Source organism: Glossina fuscipes, unplaced genomic scaffold, assembly GCF_014805625.2.
Source record: "Glossina fuscipes isolate IAEA_lab_2018 unplaced genomic scaffold, Yale_Gfus_2 61541, whole genome shotgun sequence".
Taxonomy (NCBI): domain Eukaryota; kingdom Metazoa; phylum Arthropoda; class Insecta; order Diptera; family Glossinidae; genus Glossina; species Glossina fuscipes.
In genome coordinates, this window is record NW_024003752.1 from 301,343 (window position 1) to 310,686 (window position 9,344).

General features: G+C 35.2%; 1 long non-coding RNA gene across 1 annotated transcript in view; it reads left to right on the forward strand.

The window, feature by feature from the left end:
• Positions 1-9,072, forward strand: part of LOC119643706 — a 13,107-nt gene extending 4,035 nt beyond the window's left edge. The window contains exons 2-4 of the long non-coding RNA XR_005248382.1: positions 8,514-8,643; positions 8,709-8,852; positions 8,907-9,072. This is a non-coding gene — a long non-coding RNA (uncharacterized LOC119643706). The remainder of the gene's footprint in view (positions 1-8,513; positions 8,644-8,708; positions 8,853-8,906) is intronic.
• The last annotated feature ends 272 nt before the right edge of the window (positions 9,073-9,344 follow it).

The following is a 9,344-nucleotide window of genomic DNA, read 5'->3' on the forward strand; positions in this document are numbered from 1 at the left end:
TCTTCCTCACTATGAAAATAGGTTGCTTCTGTTGTCCTTACCTAACGTAGGTTTGTTCTTGGCGTTTCCTTTGTAATCAAAGTAATAAATGGCGCTATTGACTCGCCTTCATCACTTGGTGAAAGAAGCTTTGATGTCCCTAAGCGCTTCACTAGGCACTTTACCTTGGTTAAGCTTAGTCAGTGTAAATATAATTATGAACTGTTTAATCCGCTCAGAGGTGTTTGCGAGAACCTAAACGACCTGTAGTGAAAACACAATTAAAGGTTCGTTTGAATAATTCTTTATTATGATGCTTTTACTTCTGGCTTACTATTTTACTATTATTGATTTTACTGACTTTAGTCAGTAATTTATATAATAGCTTATTATGCTAACTTAACCAAAATAGTGGAATTAAACTAGGCTATTACTAAAGTTACATGTAAAGCTAGATTGCATTATATTAATTAGGTCATAGCTCGACTTGCGGTATGTGCAAATATGTCGGACAGATCTTAGCTAGGTTATAGCTACGTCTACATTATGTGGAAATATAATAGAGTGTGAACTAAACGTAAGTGATTATTGAATGGGTAGATGACGATAAATCGATAATGCTACACTTTTCCTCTTGGGAAGAATAATCTTTAACATTAAATGATCATTCTTGGGTTTAGTGATTATCGATTAATTCAGTTACTTCCTCTACCGTGGTTTTGTTATGAATGCATGTTTTTTCTTTGTTCTTATAGATATTTTTATAATAAAAAAAAAATTACAAAAAATTTTGTTTGTATAGGGTTCTTATACATACTTATATATTAAAGAAAAAAATTTTTTTGTGTAGTTTTTATTTATATTTATTTTTTTTTTTTTTATGAAGCTTCTTTATATAGTTTTAACCTGTTTTTGTGTATTATTTGATTTTTTTTTTATTATCTTTAATTTTAATGTTGTTGTTATCCTTAATTTTTACGACTTTATACGGTCCTAAATACTTATTGTGTAACTTATGCCCTACTTCATTTCTTTGTAAGACTAGATTGCCTACTCCTAGTGGGAAATTCTTAGTTTTCCTGTCGTAATTTATTTTTTGTTTTTCTTTTTCCTTATCTAATAGTATCCTAGCGCACGCGTATGCTATATCTAATCTATATTTGGTCTTTTTAGCGTAGTCGTCTATATTGTATTGTGGCTCAATGGTTTTGTTGTGATTTGTCAGTTGTGTTGGTGGCCTTGCAAACACTAGTTCATAGGGACAGTATTTATGTGTTGTGGAAGGTGTTGTGTTGAAACAATATTTTATCCAAACATCCTAATCATTCAATTCAGGCGATACATATGAACGGATGTATTCATTTAATGTTCGGTGGTTACGTTCCACAGTGCCGAGTGTCTGATGATGGTGGTCTGTTGATGTTACGTTGTCAATTTTAAGGTACTTACATAGATCGTTCGTTAGTGTTTTTTTGTATTCGGTTTCTTGATCCGTTACGAGTGCTTTCATGGGTCCGTAGTTTAGTATGAAATTTTCGAAGATTGCCTTTGCTACGGTTTTAGCACTTTGATCTGTGACCGGAATTGTTATTAAATATTTGGTAAGATCACAGATTAGTGTTATCGCATATTCGTTGCCTCTTTCGTCTTTGGTAATGAGCCGATGGTGTCAACTACAACTGTGTCAAAAGCAGTTGCTGGTGTTGGTGTTAGGATTTTAGGAGTTTTGGTATGTGTTGCGATTTTAGCCTTTTGGTATAGTGAACATCCTTTGACATGCTTAGCTATTGTTCTTGTCATTTGCGGCCAGTAATAGTACCTTCGTATTTTCGAGAAGGTACGTGTAATTCCTGTGTGACACTCTTCTATTAGGTCATTGCGATATTTTTCTAAAATATTTTTGATTTCGGGCTTATTATTTTTGTCTATGGTTGTCACCTTTTGCAGCAGCGCTACTCTTATATTTTTTAATATCTTATTACCCATTGTTTTGAATTGATTTTGCGATACGGATTCGAAAATCTTCTCGCTTGGTGACACTTTGAATTTTGACATTTTTATTATACCGGCTTCTGTTTCAAGCTTTTTGAAAAACTGGCCTAAGTCGAGTTTTCTATCGGTATACATGTCCTTTATTTCGAATTTGCCAATTATTTTCCTCCCATAATATGTTTGTCGGAGTCAAATTTTAGTTGTACAAATTTCCTTACGTCATTATTGTTAATGACTTCATAGACTTTGGGCTCCATATTCTTATGTTCGGCTACTTGTCGCTTTTCTGCGCAGTTATCTTTCTGCCGCGTTGCAGATCTTGTTATTACCTTATATATTTTGTTGTTTATTTTCTTGAGGTCGTTAATTGTTATGAGGGATAGGGCGTCCACTACGTGATTATGTTTCCCATGTTTCGTATATTTCCTTTTTAGTTGTTTTTTATGTAGCACAAGGAAGTTAATCATTTTTAAATCTAAGTGGGTAGTTCCGAGTGATTTAGTAGTCCCTTTTCCGATGCCAAATATGTTAGTCGTGCATATTGTGTTTATGCTATTGTATTCGTTGTGTACGTATTTTAGTAATGATATGTCAGTTCCTCTATCTATTAATAGGGTTTGTGGGTGATTTCTGCGTTCTTAACGTCTATAAAGTTACTCAGACTGAGGTTAAAGTGATATATCTTTTTTACTCGCTCAAGGGGGTTTGGTCGTTTTCCGACTGTGTTATTCTTACATTTCTGTTATTTCTTGCTCGTGCGTGATTGGGATTATTCCGACTTCCATTGTTGTAATTATTGTTGCTACGGCGGTTGTTGGTATGTTCCCTGCGTTGGTAGTTATTACTGTAATTATATCGTACTCTATTGCGGCCCCGGTAATTAGTGGGAACGTTTGTTTTGTTCCTATAATAAAAAACTGTGGTACCGTTGCTGGATGCTTCTGTGCAACTATTTACGAACTTTGTTATTGCCTCGTTCATATTATTGAAAGTTCGTGCTTCCATGATAAGTTTGACTTTATCTATGGAGCAGTTTCGTGTCATTGCTTAATGGCTTGCTGGGTGTTATATTTGGTAGCGAGCGTATTTGTCAGGGATTGGGCACTCAGGTATGGTGTATTTTACTGATATCACACATCCTTTTGTTTCTCTAGTTAAATGCATAATATATTGCGATTTTTTTTACTTTTGCCTTTAATTAGATTTCGATATAAAAAAAAAAGTTCGGCCTTGTGCGAGCTCATGGAGCAGCAGATTAGCTGATTATTCTTTTTAGGTTAAGTTTTTTTATTTTATTATTTTTTGCCTTTGGTCCTGTCACGGTCGCCATGTAGTGGAAACACAGTTAAAGGTTCGTTTGAATAATTCTTTATTACGAATGCTTTTACTTCTGACTTACTATCTTACTATCTTACTATTATTGATTTTATTGATCTGTGGTCAGTAATTTATATAATAGCTTATTATGCGAACTTAAGCAAAATAGTGGAATTACACTAGATTATTACTAAAGTTACATGTAAAGCTAGATTGCATTATATTAATTAGGTTTGCATTATGTGGAAATATAATAAAGTGTGAACTAAGCATAAATCATTATTGAATGGGTAGGTGACGATAAATCGATAACGCTACAGACGTCTATCACTTATTATCATTATCGGACTCTTTAAAGTCCATCGACCGCAACATCGCTTAATACGCGCGATTTACCTATGTCGTACTTAAACTATTTTTTAACCTTAAAAAGTCGTTACGATTCGAAAGTGAAATGTTGTTAACTCTTATCGGTTGCCAAGCTTATCCATGTTTGCGATGGTTTAGGGGTTCATTTGCAATTTGGTCCTGTACCGCTTATAAGTGTGTTTCTATGCTGGTACATGCTTTGTTTTATTGTACTTATACTAATTTTTAATATTGATTAATATAAGTTTTGCTTTAAGTGCCAAATGAACTCGACTGCTATTTGTTTAAATAAATAAGTAATAGAAGCAACAATCGTATTTCATGAGTCGCCGCCATAAAACACATACGATTTTTTTAAAATAAGAGTTATAAAGTGCTTCAGCTTCAATAATTGAAGGCACTTCCAACAGAGGTTTGAAGTGATTTTTCGAGTGATGAGGAGGAGCTTGGATAAACGTTTATATATTGATTAACACAAATTGACTACTTATTAACATTTAACAATATATTACTTACCTCTCATATATTCAATTTTTTTTTGTTTTTTGTCAAAGTAAAATGTTCTGAGCCAATAAAAAATATGGCTTATATGTCCATTCAAAAAATGTTGCGAAAATCTTAAAGGAAAAAATTACTTTTTGTGCAAATTGTGCATGTGAACTCATCCTTTTTTGGTCATGAATTTCCTGTTTTGTTATTTATTTATTTTGTTTATTAACTTCTTTTGGTTCAGCTGTCTGTAAATTAACAATTTGTTGGGAATTTATTTTTTTTTCAATTTACAGCTCTTTTCTTTTATAAGTGCAAGTCTAAACAACCAATAATACAGCACAATTGTAGCGCAAAACTTAGGTTCCTTTCCTTTTGAGTAATATGAAAAACTATTCTTAACAGCTGTAGTAGTCATGTGATTCCACAAATCTCATAGTCATTAAAAAAAGCAGAATGCTATCACATACGCGTTCCCAAACAATGCGAAAAACGAAAACGTAAGCTATCTTTTTCACGTACGTAATTTCTCTCTACTTCCATATAGATTTCTTACGATAACACAGTACATATAATACACATAAATGATGCACAAGTTTTTTGTTATTGTTCTGCTGTTCACTTTTACAATCGTTCCAGTTTTTTTTCGATTTATAGACAGCTTCTATCCAATATTTTTCTTGTTTGCAAAACAAAGGAATAACCATCATTCTTTTCGCTAATTCACAAAAGCAATAACAATGCTATTCGGAACACTATATTCATATACTCTGCATTTTCGAAAATGATCTGCGGTGCAAAGGAACTTTTAGCCATAGATTTTTATTAGTATCCCTTATTTTCTAAACATAATTCTTAATACCTTTTTCTTTCCTAAAAAAAAAAAAAAAATCGGAGCCACAGATGTGATAAGGGATGTATGTCGGTAGCAACCGTGAAAGCTCAACCTTACTCCACCTGTTGTGACACGGAGTGACAAAGTGTCACTCCCGCTGCACTTACTTATTCTAAAGGCATTACAAATATGCAATACTTCTAAGTCAAGACACCAATGGTTATCGTGATTCTTAGAGACAAAAACTCTCCGTTCATTCTCTTTCGTCGTGACAAGCGTTCGCTTGTATTCGCTAAGGCATGCCTAAGTTCAGTCGTCAGCTTCAATACATTAGTTGCATTGGATCATCCCGCGCGTAGGAATTGTTTGTTTGCGAACTGCTCTACGTTTGCCAGACAATCCGCATGTCTACACTGATTTAGCGATAAGGTCAGCTTTCTCATGCAAAGATTTATTCTCGAAAACGCTACGCGGCCATGGGTAACTGTTCTCTTAATATTGACGCCGAAGGTACCTCAATTTACCTCATCAGAACGCCAAAATTTGACGGTTGGCTGGATGGGCTCAGGACGGGAATAGTCAGTTAACAATTTAATTACATTGTGATCGCTAACACCCTACCTTCCAGGAAAATTTAAACACTCCCAAAACTCTCCTATTCGCCATAGTAACATCAATGTGATTAGCTCCAACTGCTATGCACGATTCGGGCACCTCTTCACTTGCGCAACCCAGAAACCCATTCTAATGTTTTGCTAAACCATAAAGGTTAGCAAGCGTTAGTGTCCACCCCCAGGATCAATAGGGTGCCACTGGCAGGTAGTAACAGCGAACCCTTATTCCTATGGTAACCATCCAGTTCCTTATTAAACTTAGAGTAGAGAGTAGCAAGAGGCAGCCCCCCATGTGAGAATTCAAAGAGAAACAGACACCATGGTTATTAACAAGCCGAAGTGTGGCTTCCAGATTGACATCATTAACAATGACAGTTGAGTGGCTACTAGTGTCAAGAAATACCCGCATGTCCATGGGCAAGCCTCTAAACTTAGCCCGGCCCGCGAGTTTTTGCATTATTTCAAAACGGCTGCCCATTTCGCTCATACTTTGGCCCAACTCACACATCGCATGATAATTGCTGTTGCAGTTATATTTCAGCATTAGATCCAGGGTAATGTCGAGCAATAATTCGCGCTGCTGTACTCAAAACGCGCTGTAGACATAATTAGTTGTCCAGCAGGAAAACCCCTGAACACGCAATTAACAGCGTGCGGCGTTCGCACACACACCGTAACTATGGCAAATTCGACCACAGTGTCTACACACTTGACTCTAAAGTCCTCAAATTTGTGGTCATTACTTAAGCAGCGGAAATAGCTCGCAACCTCGTCGAAAGGACGTACTCGGAATGACATCCAGTCAGCGTACATCCTGCAAGAGTGAAAAAAACCTTCATTGTCTCGTTGGTTGCCTTTAGAACTATATTGGTGTCCTTACCGCCATCTGCCTACGATTTGGAAATCAAGCGAACCTTTTTATCGAACTCCTCATGTGAAGAGAAAAGAACCTTGAGATTCATCTTGTACACGTACTTTATGAAATGACATGGACTAATTTTCGGGAGGACAATCGGTGGAACAATAATCCTCGAGTCCACCTTGTCTTGAGCAGACACTTTGAACCCGGCTTCCCCGAACTTCGTATTGATCACGATTATGGCTTTTTCAACTGCGAACACCATGCGTACAACAATGCCGCTCGAGTGGATTAGATTAATTATGCAGACCCGAACATCCAACCTCTGAACGACCTGCTCCGCAAACTTATTTACTACCTTTCAAGCACTTTCGAAATTACTACTGCTCCTAACCATAACAGGCCAGGTTTCCACCGACGCAGTTGGGGGCAAAACAACGACAAAGCTGGCCTCTTCGCAAACACAATTTGTGTAGAGAAGAATGTTTAAATCGATGGAAGGCACGGGGCCCCTCTTCCAAAAAACCAAAAGAAACCCACGCATCACCAACTTCATTCCTATAAAAAATGCTATATGCTGTCGCTATTCTAACTTTACCTCTCACATAATTTTTAAAGTGTTTGTTAATTTTGGATATTGTACAAATTATAATTATTATTAATATTGTTATTACTACTGTAAATTGTACGTATAGGTGACGGTGCAAAACGATTATGTAGCCTATAATATAAGACGCCCGCTTATCTGAACCTCTGTTATCTTATGGGCGTTGCGCGCCAATTTTGCGTAACAAAGGATTGTCTTTTAGTCTGAACATTTTATTTCCTATTGAGCATTAAAGAAAAACTACACATTAGATCATATAAAATGTCACTGCTGCTTTTTCCGCGGTTTCGAAATGCGTTTTGTAACAATTAATTCTAAGCTGACATGCCGTTGACGTTTGGTGCCTCCGCTATTCCTGACAGCAGGTCTTGCTCCACCAGTTGCAAAATTTCATCGTCTTTTCGGGCAGAACGAGGTGCATCTCTTGTATCGAACTTTCCGGAAGGGAATCGGGAAAACCACTTCTGGCGCCTTCATTCGTGTTTGCGTTTTTACCGTACACTTCACAGATTAATTTTTTATGTTTGCAGCATTTAACTTGGTTTATAGTAAAAAAGCAAGGCATAGTGTATTTCTTCAGATATTTCACTCGTTTTCAAACTAACATAACTTTTTATACGAGCAAAGAGTTAGACTGTCCTTACAAAAAATTTAAGTTAAAATATCACCTTTCAAGCACATGTTCGTTTGAGACAATCAATTGTGTGTTATCCGCATTATAAGCACTAACACCATCGCGCGGAAAAAATCGCGTAGATTTTTACATGACCTAAAAAGTGAAAAAAGTTGTAAAGATTCGAAGCTATAAACGTATGGATACATATGTCATTGATAAGCTAATTAGTTCAGAAGTAATAAAAGGTTTTAACTTTCACTCCACAGACACTCAATAGGCTGTTCCACCAAAGAAGCACGGACGAAACTTACTTATTGGAAGGCCCAAGGTCCACTCTACATTCTGCCCTACTATGCTCTCCTTTAGCCAAAAATTTTATATGCAAGACCATAAAATTGGATTCGACGACCCCTGTAATCTATTCTCCGCACAAAAAAATAAGTATTTAATTTACTACTTTTTTTTTTGGTTTAAAAAAGGGATTATTGTTACATTTATTTTAAAGATTTTTATAGTGAAAAAAAATTCTTCAATATCTTTGTATTCAAAGTTCTATACTTTTTATTCTAACTTATAATTAGGACTAGACGTGGTCATACTGAAAAATGAATTTATAATTTATTTCTTAAATCATCTATGAAAGAATCCTTGTAAATTTGACAAAAAACTTGATTTAAGAATCAACAAAAAAATATTGCTCAAAATATTGGTGGACAATCACTTAAGCAGACGACAATTAAATAGACGACAGTCGCCAATAACATCTATTCATCTAAGCAAATTCGCATTAATATTCGGTATAAACCAATGAACGTTACCTCAAATCTTTCTTTTAGGGTTGCGTCTGAAGAAAAACTTTAAAAGAAACATATAGAACGCTTGTAGGAAATCAGTTATTTTCCATTTTGAAAATTAAACTGTATCCGAAATTAAATTTGTCAAGAAAAAACAACAATTTTGGCAAAAGTGAGTGCAATTTTTTAAAATATCGGGCTAAGTTAAGGAATGTTAACCAATATGTACGTTTATAGCACAATAAATCGCAGATTCCTTCTATGCTCATTCATTGAAGAGGAAGACAAATTTAACCGCGATGCCCAAGAAAAAATCATCATGGGACGGGCAAGAAAGACTTTGGAGGACATGTCTGACCTCTTATCGCTACCTCAAAACGAGTAAGTAAATTGTTTCCAATATTTACAAACGACGTATAAATATATCTTATCTAGTATGTAGAATTGTGCAAAATTTCCCTACTTTAAAAACGGCTTCCCATTACATCGTTATGGGTGGCGTTGATAGCGGTATGCAAGTACCTCAATTCATGCAGTTGGGTTAGGAAGTTAAAGGATTGCTGCCACAATACATATAAACATTGCAACAACTTTAAAATATTATTATAAAATTCGCTTTTCTAAGATACAGTTCGTATCACTGGATCGTGGACATTTTGATCAAGAGAAACACATTTCAAAGTTCTTTTATTTACAATTATATTTCTTTAAATGTAGGATTATTCACAAATTATTTTTGGCAATACTTTCAACTGCTCAACTTATATATTCTTTTTCTACTAACTCTACCTTCCACAAATATTCTATTTATACACATTTTTAACATTATATTACTAGTATCTAATTCTATAGTTTCATTTTTAATTGGTTAAC